This window comes from Tachypleus tridentatus, chromosome 12 (assembly GCF_004210375.1).
Source record: "Tachypleus tridentatus isolate NWPU-2018 chromosome 12, ASM421037v1, whole genome shotgun sequence".
Lineage (NCBI taxonomy): Eukaryota > Metazoa > Arthropoda > Merostomata > Xiphosura > Limulidae > Tachypleus > Tachypleus tridentatus.
In genome coordinates, this window is record NC_134836.1 from 60,794,066 (window position 1) to 60,810,330 (window position 16,265).

A 16,265-nucleotide genomic window follows, 5' to 3' on the forward strand; every position below is an offset into this window, starting at 1 on the left:
CGGGTCATATTTTATACTACTATATTTAATCATAACAAAGAAAACGGTACTAGTGTATGAGGAGGTAAGCAGAACTCACTTAGACGGGTCATATTTTATACTACTATATTTAACCATAACAAAGAAAACGGTACTAGTGTATGAGGAGGTAAACAGAACTCACTTAGACGGGTCATATTTTATACTACTATATTTAACCATAACAAAGAAAACGGTACTAGTGTATGAGGAGGTAAACAGAACTCACTTAGGCGGGTCATATTTTATACTACTATATTTAACCATAACAAAGAAAACGGTACTAGTGTATGAGGAGGTAAACAGAACTCACTTAGACGGGTCATATTTTATACTACTATATTTAACCATAACAAAGAAAACGGTACTAGTGTATGAGGAGGTAAACAGAACTCACTTAGACGGGTCATATTTTATACTACTATATTTAACCATAACAAAGAAAACGGTACTAGTGTATGAGGAGGTAAACAGAACTCACTTAGACGGGTCATATTTTATACTACTATATTTAATCATAACAAAGAAAACGGTACTAGTGTATGAGGAGGTAAGCAGAACTCACTTAGATGGGTCATATTTTATGCTACTATATTTAATCATAACAAAGAAAACGGTACCAGTGTATGAGGAGGTAAGCAGAACTCACTTAGACGGGTCATATTTTATACTACTATATTTAATCATAACAAAGAAAACGGTACTAGTGTATGAGGAGGTAAGCAGAACTCACTTAGATGGGACATATTTTATACTAATATATTTAATCATAACAAAGAAAAGGTACTAGTGTATGAGGAGGTAAGCAGAACTCACTTAGATGGGTCATATTTTATACTAATATATTTAATCATAACAAAGAAAAAGGTACTAGTGTATGAGGAGGTAAGCAGAACTCACTTAGATGGGTCATATTTTATACTAATATATTTAATCATAACAAAGAAAACGGTACTAGTGTATGAGGAGGTAAGCAGAACTCACTTAGACGGGTCATATTTTATACTACTATATTTAATCATAACAAAGAAAACGGTACTAGTGTATGAGGAGGTAAGCAGAACTCACTTAGACGGGTCATATTTTATACTACTATATTTAATCATAACAAAGAAAACGGTACTAGTGTATGAGGAGGTAAGCAGAACTCACTTAGATGGTCATATTTTATACTAATATATTTAATCATAACAAAGAAAACGGTACTAGTGTATGAGGAGGTAAGCAGAACTCACTTAGATGGGACATATTTTATACTAATATATTTAATCATAACAAAGAAAACGGTACTAGTGTATGAGGAGGTAAGCAGAACTCACTTAGACGGGTCATATTTTATACTACTATATTTAATCATAACAAAGAAAACGGTACTAGTGTATGAGGAGGTAAGCAGAACTCACTTAGGCGGGTCATATTTTATACTACTATATTTAATCATAACAAAAAAACGGTACTAGTGTATGAGGAGGTAAGCAGAACTCACTTAGGCGGGTCATATTTTATACTACTATATTTAATCATAACAAAGAAAACGGTACTAGTGTATGAGGAGGTAAGCAGAACTCACTTAGACGGGTCATATTTTATACTACTATATTTAATCATAACAAAGAAAACGGTACTGGTGTATGAGGAGGTAAGCAGAACTCACTTAGATGGGTCATATTTTATACTAATATATTTAATCATAACAAAGAAAACGGTACTAGTGTATGAGGAGGTAAGCAGAACTCACTTAGATGGGACATATTTTATACTAATATATTTAATCATAACAAAGAAAACGGTACTAGTGTATGAGGAGGTAAGCAGAACTCACTTAGACGGGTCATATTTTATACTACTATATTTAATCATAACAAAGAAAACGGTACTAGTGTATGAGGAGGTAAGCAGAACTCACTTAGACGGGTCATATTTTATACTACTATATTTAACCATAACAAAGAAAACGGTACTAGTGTATGAGGAGGTAAACAGAACTCACTTAGACGGGTCATATTTTATACTACTATATTTAATCATAACAAAGAAAACGGTACTAGTGTATGAGGAGGTAAGCAGAACTCACTTAGGCGGGTCATATTTTATGCTACTATATTTAATCATAACAAAGAAAACGGTACTAGTGTATGAGGAGGTAAGCAGAACTCACTTAGACGGGTCATATTTTATACTACTATATTTAATCATAACAAAGAAAACGGTACTAGTGTATGAGGAGGTAAGCAGAACTCACTTAGACGGGTCATATTTTATACTAATATATTTAATCATAACAAAGAAAACGGTACTAGTGTATGAGGAGGTAAGCAGAACTCACTTAGACGGGTCATATTTTATACTACTATATTTATTCATAACAAAGAAAATGGTACTAGTGTATGAGGAGGTAAGCAGAACTCACTTAGACGGGTCATATTTTCTACTACTATATTTAATCATAACAAAGAAAACGGTACTAGTGTATGAGGAGGTAAGCAGAACTCACTTAGACGGGTCATATTTTATACTACTATATTTAATCATAACAAAGAAAACGGTACTAGTGTATGAGGAGGAAAGCAGAACTCACTTAGACGAGTCATATTTTATACTACTATATTTAATCATAACAAAGAAAACGGTACTAGTGTATGAGGAGGAAAGCAGAACTCACTTAGACGAGTCATATTTTATACTACTATATTTAATCATAACAAAGAAAACGGTACTAGTGTATGAGGAGGTAAGCAGAACTCAGACGGGTCATATTTTATACTAATATATTTAACCATAACAAAGAAAACGGTACTAGTGTACGAGGAGGTAAGCAGAACTCACTTAGACGGGTCATATTTTATACTAATATATTTAATCATAACAAAGAAAACGGTACTAGTGTATGAGGAGGTAAGCAGAAATCACTTAGACGGGTCATATTTTATACTACTATATTTAACCATAACAAAGAAAACGGTACTAGTGTATGAGGAGGTAAACAGAACTCACTTAGACGGGTCATATTTTATACTACTATATTTAACCATAACAAAGAAAACGGTACTAGTGTATGAGGAGGTAAACAGAACTCACTTAGACGGGTCATATTTTATACTACTATATTTAACCATAACAAAGAAAACGGTACTAGTGTATGAGGAGGTAAACAGAACTCACTTAGACGGGTCATATTTTATACTACTATATTTAACCATAACAAAGAAAACGGTACTAGTGTATGAGGAGGTAAACAGAACTCACTTAGACGGGTCATATTTTATACTACTATATTTAATCATAACAAAGAAAACGGTACTAGTGTATGAGGAGGTAAGCAGAACTCACTTAGACGGGTCATATTTTATGCTACTATATTTAATCATAACAAAGAAAACGGTACTAGTGTATGAGGGAGGTAAGCAGAACTCACTTAGGCGGGTCATATTTTATACTACTATATTTAATCATAACAAAGAAAACGGTACTAGTGTATGAGGAGGTAAGCAGAACTCACTTAGACGGGTCATATTTTATACTAATATATTTAATCATAACAAAGAAAACGGTACTAGTGTATGAGGAGGTAAGCAGAACTCACTTAGACGGGTCATATTTTATACTACTATATTTATTCATAACAAAGAAAATGGTACTAGTGTATGAGGAGGTAAGCAGAACTCACTTAGAAGGGTCATATTTTCTACTACTATATTTAATCATAACAAAGAAAACGGTACTAGCGTATGAGGAGGTAAGCAGAACTCACTTAGACGGGTCATATTTTATACTACTATATTTAATCATAACAAAGAAAACGGTACTAGTGTATGAGGAGGTAAGCAGAACTCACTTAGACGGGTCATATTTTATACTACTATATTTAATCATAACAAAGAAAACGGTACTAGTGTATGAGGAGGTAAGCAGAACTCACTTAGACGGGTCATATTTTATACTACTATATTTATTCATAACAAAGAAAATGGTACTAGTGTATGAGGAGGTAAGCAGAACTCACTTAGACGGGTCATATTTTCTACTACTATATTTAATCATAACAAAGAAAACGGTACTAGCGTATGAGGAGGTAAGCAGAACTCACTTAGACGGGTCATATTTTATACTACTATATTTAATCATAACAAAGAAAACGGTACTAGTGTATGAGGAGGTAAGCAGAACTCAGACGGGTCATATTTTATACTAATATATTTAATCATAACAAAGAAAACGGTACTAGTGTATGAGGAGGTAAGCAGAACTCACTTAGACGGGTCATATTTTATACTACTATATTTAATCATAACAAAGAAAAAGGTACTAGTGTATGAGGAGGTAAGCAGAACTCACTTAGACGGGTCATATTTTATACTACTATATTTAATCATAACAAAGAAAAAGGTACTAGTGTATGAGGAGGTAAGCAGAACTCACTTAGACGGGTCATATTTTATACTACTATATTTAATCATAACAAAGAAAAAGGTACTAGTGTATGAGGAGGTAAGCAGAACTCACTTAGACGGGTCATATTTTATACTAATATATTTAATCATAACAAAGAAAACGGTACTAGTGTATGAGGAGGTAAGCAGAACTCACTTAGACGGGTCATATTTTATACTACTATATTTAATCATAACAAAGAAAACGGTACTAGTGTATGAGGAGGTAAGCAGAACTCACTTAGACGGGTCATATTTTATACTAATATATTTAATCATAACAAAGAAAACGGTACTAGTGTATGAGGAGGTAAGCAGAACTCACTTAGACGGGTCATATTCATGGGCTGACTGTGACATCATAGCTTTTATCTTCTCATCTTCACTCGCATTTGCATTCACTAGATCGGCCGTCTATTTAGTGAAAAACAAGAGTTCGATTTGCACAACAAAAAACTATCCAAATTAACTACATACTTACTACTGATGACAAAAACTTACATTTGAAGAAAAACAAATCCTTTCAGCTGTTCAATACAAACAGATGTGATACCTAGTTTACAACCATGTAATTATTTGGTAAACAATTCAAAATGTAAAACAGTATTAAGTACCTAGTTTACAACCATGTAATTATTTGGTAAACAATGCAAAATGTAAAACAATATTAAGTACCTAGTTTACAACCATGTAATTATTTGGTAAACAATGCAAAATGTAAAACAGTATTAAGTACCTAGTTTACAACCATGTAATTATTTGGTAAACAATGCAAAATGTAAAACAATATTAAGTACCTAGTTTACAACCATGTAATTATTTGGTAAACAATGCAAAATGTAAAACAGTATTAAGTACCTAGTTTACAACCATGTAATTATTTGGTAAACAATGCAAAATGTAAAACAGTATTAAGTACCTAGTTTACAACCATGTAATTATTTGGTAAACAATGCAAAATGTAAAACAATATTAAGTACCTAGTTTACAACCATGTAATTATTTGGTAAACAATTCAAAATGTAAAACAGTATTAAGTGGATATGTTTACAACCATGTAATTATTTGGTAAACAATTCAAAATGTAAAACAATATTAAGTACCTAGTTTACAACCATGTAATTATTTGGTAAACAATGCAAAATGTAAAACAGTATTAAGTGGATATGTTTGTCAGAACTAAAAAACTTAGGAAGTTAATTTAACCCTTTGGATGCTATAATTGGATTTATCCAATGTGACATTTATGCCTGTTTGGTGTGACAAACAGACTAACCCTGTGATGTAACAAACATTTATCTTCATAGTGTGTAACAATCAAGAGACTTGCACATTCTCGATTTTCCACCTTGGTAATACACGTGCATACATCATGAAGCAAAAGCCCAACTAGTAGATTTTGATATTTAAAAAAGACTAAAACAGGTCAAAATATAAATATCATGTTTTAGTAAAACTGAAACTTTGAGAGCCTACATAAAATTTAATTACATATCTAAATGGTTAATAAAAGAGCCATTTAAGGAGATAGTGTGTTGAAATGAAAGCCATATATCTTGTACAAGTTTCTTTTGAAGTGTTTTCAGTAGAGATGAAAATGTACACACAGATACAGGCAATGACAATTCAAACTTTTATTATGATTAATGTATATATTAATTAGCTTTAACTTATACTTAAACAATTCCACCAGTGTCAGGTTTATTTTGGAATACATAATCAAAACAAAAATATTTAATATCTGATCTGCTATTAAAAGCATGCCAAATTCCAAACTCAAGTTCCAGTGCTCTGTAGGGATGAAAATGCAAGGAAACAGTTGTTTTTTAAATATCTACAGTTAAAGTGTTAAAGCAACAACATTCTTGTTTAAGAACTTAAACAAGCAAAGTAAAATTTGAAAATAACCAGTCATTGTAAATTTCCCTAGCTTTAAGATACTTTTGGAAACACAATCTTTTATGAATTAAATACCATATACATAATTATTTAATATATACAATTGATATTTACAAGTACATTATCAATTTTCAATATTTTATTCTGTATTATTCAGTACACCTAAATGTTTAGCCACATGATTTAAAACTCATATATGAAACTTATAAATCCTGAAAAGGCTTCAAATATCACATTTGTTGAAAGAATTATAAAAATCTACTTGAGTTTTTTGAGTCTTAACTAACTCAAGTTACTCTTTCACTTAAACAATCTATGTGAGGCTCTGTACACTTTGCACAAAGCTACACTCGGGCTATCTGGTTTGGTTTGAATTTCGTGCAAAGCTACACCAGGCCTATCTGCACTAGCTGTCACTAATTTAGCAGTGTAAGACTAGAGGGAAGGCACCTAGTCATCAATACCCATCCACCAACTCTTGGGCTACTCTTATCAACAAATAGGGGGACTGCCCATCAAATTATAATGCCCCACAGCTGAAAGGGCAAGCATGTTTGGTGTGATAGGGATATGAGCCCGCGACCCTAAGATTATGATTTGAGTGCTTTAACCACCTAGCCATGCCGGGCCAAGGCTAACTGCACTAGCTTTCTTTAATTTAGCAATGCAAGACAAGAGGGAAGGCATAACCACCCACTGTCAACTCTTGGGCTACTCTTTTACCAATAAATAGTGTGGTTGGCCATCGCATCATGATGCTTCCAAGCTGAAAGGGTGAACATGTTTTGTACGATGGGAAATTGAACCCATGACCCTCAATTTTTGGTAATGCTACTGATGGTTTATTCTTTGGAAAACAAAACCAGAAAGTTATACTACACTGTCATATTCATGATTAACTGTTGTAAACTTAAAAGTTTGCTACAAATTCTTGTCATCTTGATCATATTAACATGATGTTTTGACACAATATGTGTCCTACTGGTCCATCTCAGTTGTTATATCTTACAAACTACATTTTTTTTAATTCTTAAAGCCAGCTTTTATCAATCATAAATTTATCAAACTTTTTCTTAAACTCGCTGAAATTTTACTACTTCAAAAACATCCGATATCAGCCTATTCCAAAGGTCAACCACCCTGTTAAAAAAATAAAACTCTTAACTAAAGATGACTCCTACCCTGCCAAAATTTGTTTTCCCTTATTCTACTATTCTAAATATGAGAAAAAGATGATGCTTCAACCCTTTAACTTCCTTTTACAATCTCAATCACTTCAATCAGATCCCCTCTAAGTCTTCTTTTTGAAAAGAAAACAATTTTATGTATCTTAATATCTTCTTGTATGATAACCCCTCCATTCCAGGTACCATATTAGTAACCCTTCTCTGAACCCTTTCCAACAAGTCAATGTCTTTCCTCAGGTAAGGACCACAAGATACAGCATAACAAGTGACCCATACAATGAAAGAATAACCTCTTTTTAGACTTCTAGTGAATATCTCAGAAGATAAAACCTAAAACCCTGTTTGCTCTACAACTCAAAACAACATACTACTTGGATGGTTTTAGAGACTTATCAACTATTGCACAAAGATCCCATTACTTCATAACACAGTTAAGATTATTCCTATTCAAATTAGACTTAATTCAGATTTTGATAATCCAAATGCATTATTTTGCATTTATTATAATTATAATCCATTTGTCATTAATTTGCCCAACTCACTAAACTATCTAAATCGTTTTGTAAATCATTATCATCCTCTTCACAGCAAGCAACACCAAAGATTTTAATATCATCTGCAATTCTTGGTAACTTATTGACTATTCCTTCATCTATGTCATTGATTTAAATAAAACAAAAAAAGAGCAAAGTCCCAAGACTGAGCCCCAAGGCACCCCAGTTGTAACAACCCGCAACTTTCTTCCATCCAACCATTCTTGTATTCAATTTACTACCTTACTTATTTACTATCCTCCACATCTACTGATATATTTTCACAAACTTTTTATGTAGCACCTTGTGAAATGCTTTCTCAAAAATCCAGATACACCAAATATACAGGACTTACAAAAAACAGTATCTAACATATCTAATCCTTAACCTTCTTCAAAACCCTTGGAAAAAGAGCTGGTCCAGGCACCTTATTAGTATTTAAACTTCCCATTTCATTCTTAACCAGCCTAGAATTAATACAATCATCTTGTTTCCATTTAGCAACTGTTCAAGATGTGAATTACTACTTCAATCTTCCTTGGCAAAAACTGAAGAAAAAGAAAACTTTAATAAACCAACCACTTCATAACCAATAAATATGGGCCTTATTTTGTTATCCCTCAAAGGTTCCTACCCCCATCCTAACATTCTTTTAATATATTTAAAGAATTCATTACTAATATATATCTACATCTTTAGCTAACCTTTTCTCATACAACTTTTTGATGTCCTAGTTTCTTATTTCACCAACTTCACTGATCTTCTAAATCTCCTACCACATAAGTTAATTTAAAATTCTTAAAACTATGATGCTTTTTAATTTTATTTCTTGAACTTTGGGAGCCAACCTGTTTTGTTTTTCTTGAACTCTTTGTGAGCCAACCTGTTTTGTTTTTCTTGAACTCTTTGTGAGCCAACCTGTTTTGTTTTTCTTGAACTCTTTGTAAGCCAACCTGTTTTGTTTTTCTTGAACTCTTTGTGAGCCAACCTGTTTTGTTTTTCATGAACTCTTTGTGAGCCAACCTGTTTTATTTTTCTTGAACTCTTTGTGAGCCAACCTGTTTTGTTTTCCTTGAACTCTTTGTGAGCCAACCTGTTTTGTTTTTCTTGAACTCTTTGTGAGCCAACCTGTTTTGTTTTTCTTGAACTCTTTGTGAGCCAACCTGTTTTGTTTTTTGTTGTTGCAGCTACCCTTTTCTTTCTATAAGGAATATATTTAACTTGAATATTTAAAAACTGTTCACATCTGATCAGTGTCTCCACATAACTCAGCTGCCCACCTCTCACTTTACTTCCAAATTTGTTTTTGAAATTTGCAAACAAAATATCACACTTTATCTCCATATGTAGCAAAACATTAAACCTAACAGAGCAACATTCACTTCCATCCAAATGTTCTCCAATTTCTACTTTCTCATTTATTTTAAAATTAACAATGTAAAATAGTATTTTTATATGCAAAAACGGCTCGTTTGGGTTGAGAAAATATTTTACATAGAAGAGCAAACAACGTTTCGACATCACTAATGTAAAATAGCATTGTTTCTAGTAGGTTACTTGAAAAATTGGTGAAAAAAGCCGTCCTGAATAGTTTCCAAAAAACTTTATCCTGCATAGTTTTACTCTGCTGTTTCCCAATCTAGTTGCATGAAATTAGAATCACCTTTAATTATGACTTCATTAACACCTGAAATTTTAAATTTCATTGTAAAATTTCTCACAAATTTCATCAGTATAATTTGGAGATCTATAACAAATTCCCATTAAGAACCATTTCCTTTTATTTCCTTAACAGAAACCCAAATGGATTCAGTCTCCAATCTTTAATATCTACAATTCCAACATAACATATCTCACATTTTACATATAAAACCACCCCTCCACCCCTCTTTAATACTCTATCCCTACCAAACATCCTGTAACACTGTACTTCAAATAAACTTCTGTTATCAAAATCATCTATATTTAACCATGTTTTAGTTAATCCAATTATGCCCAAATCCACTATTTCTACCAGAGATCTAAAATTATCTATTTTATTTCTTATACTTCAAGCATTACTGTATCAATAATTATGCTATACTCATTTCCTACACTAAACTTTTCCCTACCTCTTGTTCCTTTTGCATAGTTTTCTTGTCCCTCATCACCGTTAAGTCCTAGTTTAAAACTTCCCTTACAGCTGAGTTAATAAATAGCCTTATCAAACAAGCCAGCCCCTGCTCTATTTATATTCAAATCATCCATTACAAAAAAAACTGTATTCTGTATTTTAAGTCATTCATCATAATCAATGAACTGAAAAATTACCACCATATCACACAACTACATCAATCTTGGAGATCACTGTGTGTACTACTAAAACGTCTTGTTTATTGCCTACTGATAAAAAAAAAAAGCCTGCTGACACATTACAGCTTGCATATAATGCAAGGCATACTTAATGTTCATATTTAAGGAAGAACTATGGGTCATGCCAAAAACATGACTGGTATTCACAAAATTAATTGGTCTCTCTTAAGATATATAGTTAATTACTGTAGAATTAGAAGTGCAAACTATAATAATAATATTAATAAAAAACTATTATATCATCCTTTGTTAATGTATTCTACAATCTCGGTAATTTGTTCTTATAAAATTTTTACATTCAGTGTACTTTATTTATATTGTCTGTTGTTTTCAATGTCCATTTACACAAATGAAACTTTTTGAACAAATATATCAAGTGAATATTTGATTATTTAACCAAAGGCCTTGATCAGAAATTTGATGGCCAAACAAAATACTACATGTATTAAATCTATTTTCTCATTATTGTTATATTACAAAAACACAAACAAAAAAACAACTTTATGTAATCTTTAAGTAAAACATTTCACCATTTTCTCCCAATGATATATGCACATCACTAAAAACAAATGTTAAGTAATATTATACATAAAACATGATCATGCATAACTTGAAGTTAATATTATTGGAAGCAGATTTATACAGTTAGGCCACTAAGAACAAGGTAAATTTTCTTTCATTATCAATTACTTCTTACAGCATAAAATAAATTTAAGAAAAAACTATATACCATACGTAAAACAGTGATTTCATTGCACATAACTAGAAAATTACCACTTTTTAATCCTTGGCAAGCATGGTAACAAAGTGTTTTACTATCAAAATAAATAATTATGTTGTTCTTGTAATATGCTATATATCTTCCTAATATAAATAGTATTTCAACTAATGCTTTAGGTGTTATTACCAGGCAGAATTATTGATACTCAGTTTTAACCTACAGCAGCTTATTACATATACTTTGGCTGAAATATTTCACAGTCTATTCACTACATACTTGCTACATTTAAAGACAATTTAGTCAACTTTGGTATTATACATAATAAAAAGTATAATAAACCAAAAGTCAATAATAGTATTCAAGTGGTACTATAGTGAAAAAAATGAAGAAAAAAACAACAGATGTCTACATGTGACCTGAAGACAGTACTGTTGTGTAAGAAAATTATAAAACATAATCTAAGAATGTCTCAAACTATGAGAATTACATATACGTTGTACACATTATGTATTAGAATGTTTCCTGTACAAAAATAATTAGAAATAGAAACCAAGATAAAATATTTTAATAATTCTGTATTATCTAAAGTTTCAGTATGTTCAACCAGACAACTAATGGAATAATTTGATACACCTTTCTGACACTGTTGAAACTGTTTTTGTGTACTCACTGTTATGTCTAGCCTCACAGAACATAATTATGTTTTTATTTACTTGTAGTCTGATACTTGTAAGTTAATTTTTGTTTACATACACTAGGTTATAACTTTTCATGTCACTTTTTCTATAACCATTTTAAAAAATTTTATGTTAAGATAGCAGGTCTTTAATCAACAAACTACACTTTCCAAAGGTGTAAAACACTGAGCCATATTCACTTCACTAAAAGTTATCACAAATACTTTGCAGCTTGTACAAAACTACAGCTTTTACCTGTTGACTTCAAGAGTTTAATAAGTATCCATAATCATATGTGCTTTAAAATATATGAAGCTACATTGAAGGAAAACCCTTCCATATCAACTACTCCAGTTGAAATAATCCATAGAACTTAAAAATGTTACACTCTACTGGTTATTTTATAGTGTTATTCTAACTCAGCTTATACATTTCTGTATCATACAATTATTGATATAGTAAATAATAATAGAATAAGTATATTTTACAAATGTCATTAAAAATAATAATATTCTTAAACTGATTAGCTCCATTTGCATTTTGAAAGGTGAAATCTTGTCATTAAGAAATGTATCTATACAAATTTTCCAATAACCACAAAATCCAGGTCTAAGAAAAATTATATGATGAAATATGGTAATAAGATTTTAATATTTTTTCCACAGGAGAAGCCACTCTTAATTATATGATGAAATATGGTAATAAGATTTTAATATTTTTTCCACAGGAGAAGCCACTCTTAATTATATGATGAAATGTGGTAATAAGATTTTAATATTTTTTTTTTGGGAGAAGCCACTCTTAATTATATGATGAAATGTGGTAATAAGATTTTAATATTTTTTCCACAGGAGAAGCCACTCTTAATTATATGATGAAATGTGGTAATAAGATTTTAATATTTTTTCCACAGGAGAAGCCACTCTTAATTATATGATGAAATGTGGTAATAAGATTTTAATATTTTTTTCACAGGATCTTCCAAGGTATTTCAGCTTCAACAGTCCACAATATTTGCTTAATTGTTTTAATTAAACTCTGTAACAGATCTATAACAAGATAACTGATTTACTAAATTTCAACAAAACAGGCACAACAATAAATAGATACCTTCAATGACATGTTTACATCTTACAATAAGTTTGATGCTGTTAAGAATCAATTCATTTTACCACCTCTGCAAACCTTGTAGGAAGTAAAAATTGTTATATTCAAGTATTTCATTCCACTAATTTTGGTGCTAATTGTACTTAACTTCCACAAAAGCATCCTGCTGTTATTAATAATTATTAGAAAATACATAACTGAAAATTTTTAAGTTATTGATATGTAGTTGAACATTTTTTAACATTAGTTTTTCAATAAATTTTAACACATTTATATATGTATGAATGGGAAATTCACTTTAATATGGTAGAAGACCAATGAAAGTTTCCTATCATTTACTCAAAGAAAATAGCTGTATAATGTCTTAACATAAGAAATAATTATTCAAGTTCAAAATTTATAATCATGTATTTCATAATTCCTTAACATTAGACAGTAGCGAGGAGTCACAAAATACAATAAAACTCGTGTCACTTTAATGAATTTATTTGGTATAATATTAATCATCCAATAAAAGCCTTCAGTTATGACAGAGCATCAAAACTACAAGTTCTAATAACCTCTCAAATGGTACACTGATTCATTACAGTCTCAGTGAATTTTTTCATTACCCATTACAAAATTATTGTAAAAAAAACTGTTTAAGAAACAGCATTGTAAATTTTACTTTGATTAAATTGAGAATGACTGAAGCATTATTGTACTCTACCACAAACAATATGCTCATAATAGGTATAGATACAAGTTTTCTTGCAAGAAAAGGTGCTTTCAAAGAAATACTCAAAAATAACAAAACACAAACAAAGAAAAAACAGTAAATTATAATTCAAACATAGTTAACACTAAAATACTTATCTAGTGGAGAAGTATACCCCTTCCCCAGGATTTGTGAGAAAACCAAGTTCACTTTTACACTTTGTCCCAAAGCTCATCGTATTTGACATTTACAGAGAAAGTTCTAGTAACAGAGCAATAGACTTAAAAAACTGACAAATTAACCTGTGACAATTTATGTCACCCAAAATACTCCATCTTCTGTCAAATAATAAAGTTATTATGTTTGAATTTCTGACAAAACATATCTTTATATCTTTGTCCAGTTCTGAATATCACATCTTATTTCTATAACAGGACCTTATACACGAACATTTTAGCATGTACAGTATTTCTACACATTTTCATAATTGTTTTTGCAATAACATTTCTTTACATACTGTTAAATCACTGTTTAGTATTCACAATGATCTTCATAACACAACACAGAACCCCATGCAAAATTAAATCTTCTGTAAAAGCACTTTAACAAAAATAATCTTATGACATTTGACAGTTTCTTTGAAAATTATTTACAAATATTATGAATTCAGTTATCTTAAAAGGCCACGTTTGTTATCTATAACAAAATGTGTAATAGGAAATTTTTTATGTATCTTAAATTATATAATTTAATATTCAATATAAATTTTTTTTTATCTAGAACAAAATGTATATATAAAGAAAAATCAAAGTTAAACATAGAAATGACACAATTTTTTCAAACCTCATCAAAACTACAATACAACAATGAATCAGTTTAATTTATACATGATCATAAATTTGCATTTTACTTTCCACAATATTGTTTTATCTTTTAACCATTCACTTTAAAACAAAGTTAAATATCTATATTTTATATGTTTCACCAATTATAATAAAAATACCAACAAATAGATTGAGTAAATTTCAAACAAAATTAAAGTTTTTCACACATCACTTCAGAAATATATAAACAATAAAAAACAGTTTAATTCATTTTTATACATCATAATAAAGTTGAACCCTCAAATAAATACAAAGTCAATAATAGGATATATATAACAGTTGTAGTTTTCTTAGCATACAGCTTTAGAACAATAACAAAGCAAAAACAACAAAAATTACAACTTATATATTATAACCTGTTATGTAGTAAATATAATTCAGGTTATACAACTATAATAAATTTTAAACAACAAATGTTTTACCAACACTATTCCACACAAATTCATTATAATTAGACACAACAGCTTTCCAGTTATTGATGTTTTGAGAAATTACTGTTCAGAGACCACAGTTTTATAATTATCTGTTGGATGATGATATGGATATAGTTTACAGAATATTTCTGTTATGATTCTTAATAAAAACATTTTACAACCAAGAATATCAAAATACTTTAAATGAAAATGGAATATATAAATGTGTTTCATATGTGCAGAAAATAAACTACGTAGATTTTTATTAATAAATCTTTTTATTTTTTTTAAGGGTATGTGTGTGTGTTAATCTAGTCTGATTAAATTGGAACTCACCCCATGATGCAAAAATAATGGAACTTAATGTTCATACATTGAAATAAAATCTTGAAAGGTTTTATATGTAAACACAATCCAGTTGCTCATAATAATGTGGTTTAAAACTAGATTGAGCAATTGATAGTGAAGAAAATTAGGTCTCACATTACATTTGCTATTATTTCTTCAAGTCTGCCACTTTTCTGAGCAAATATTGGGTCACATTTGTATTTATTGTTTAACCACTTTTATTAAATGTTGTTTCAAACATTTTCACATATCTTGTGGAAAGGAGTAATGGGCCTCTTTCTGTTCACTGTAAGAATCACCCTTGTGGGTTACTCTCTACCAATCATTACTTTTATTGTTAACACTCCTACAAAAAGACGTTTCTAGTCCTGATTTCTCCAAGCCCGTTCCCCTGGCTGTGGTTTCGCTAGATAGTAGATAGGTACAGTGGGAATCTCGTTAATCCATTCATTAATGGATTTAAATGGCAATTTCATTTAAATACAAAATTATTAGCCTAATATTAATAACCTTTTAAGTTGCTCTGGGGCCTATTAGGCCCCACTTTTAAATAGGAGTGTTAATCAGACATTTTCATTGCAGAACCTAATCTTTTATTAGAACATTAAATGACAGTGGAGAATGGTGTCTCGTTGTGCAATCCACACACTCCAATCTGGCATGCCAAAAAAACTTGAACTCAAACATCAAATTCAGACATGTATACAATTTAGCCTGCAATGCAACTTTACCTGTACAGGTATAAAACATAAGCCTAGATGTCTATGGCTATCACTGTTGTAGCCTGTACTTTTGGATATTTGTGTAACCCTACTCAAGAGCTGTGTGCATTAACTGTGCCAAATTTTAAATCAACAGCCTAAACATAAGGCAGTTAGTCAACAATATTTACTACCAAATATCACCTTTAAGACATTCTGACCCAACATTGCAGATCACATTGTTATTATTATAACTGTACTGTTGTAAAAGAATGTAAGCAAGTGAGCTGCAAAAAAA

At 30.6% G+C, this 16,265-nt stretch overlaps 1 pseudogene across 1 annotated transcript in view; it reads right to left on the reverse strand.

Moving 5' to 3' along the window:
* Positions 1 to 16,265, reverse strand: part of LOC143233388 (uncharacterized) — a 96,634-nt pseudogene that overhangs the window by 28,536 nt on the left and 51,833 nt on the right. The window contains exon 6 of the transcript XR_013018116.1: positions 4,774 to 4,862. The product of XR_013018116.1 is annotated as an uncharacterized LOC143233388 (transcript). The remainder of the gene's footprint in view (positions 1 to 4,773; positions 4,863 to 16,265) is intronic.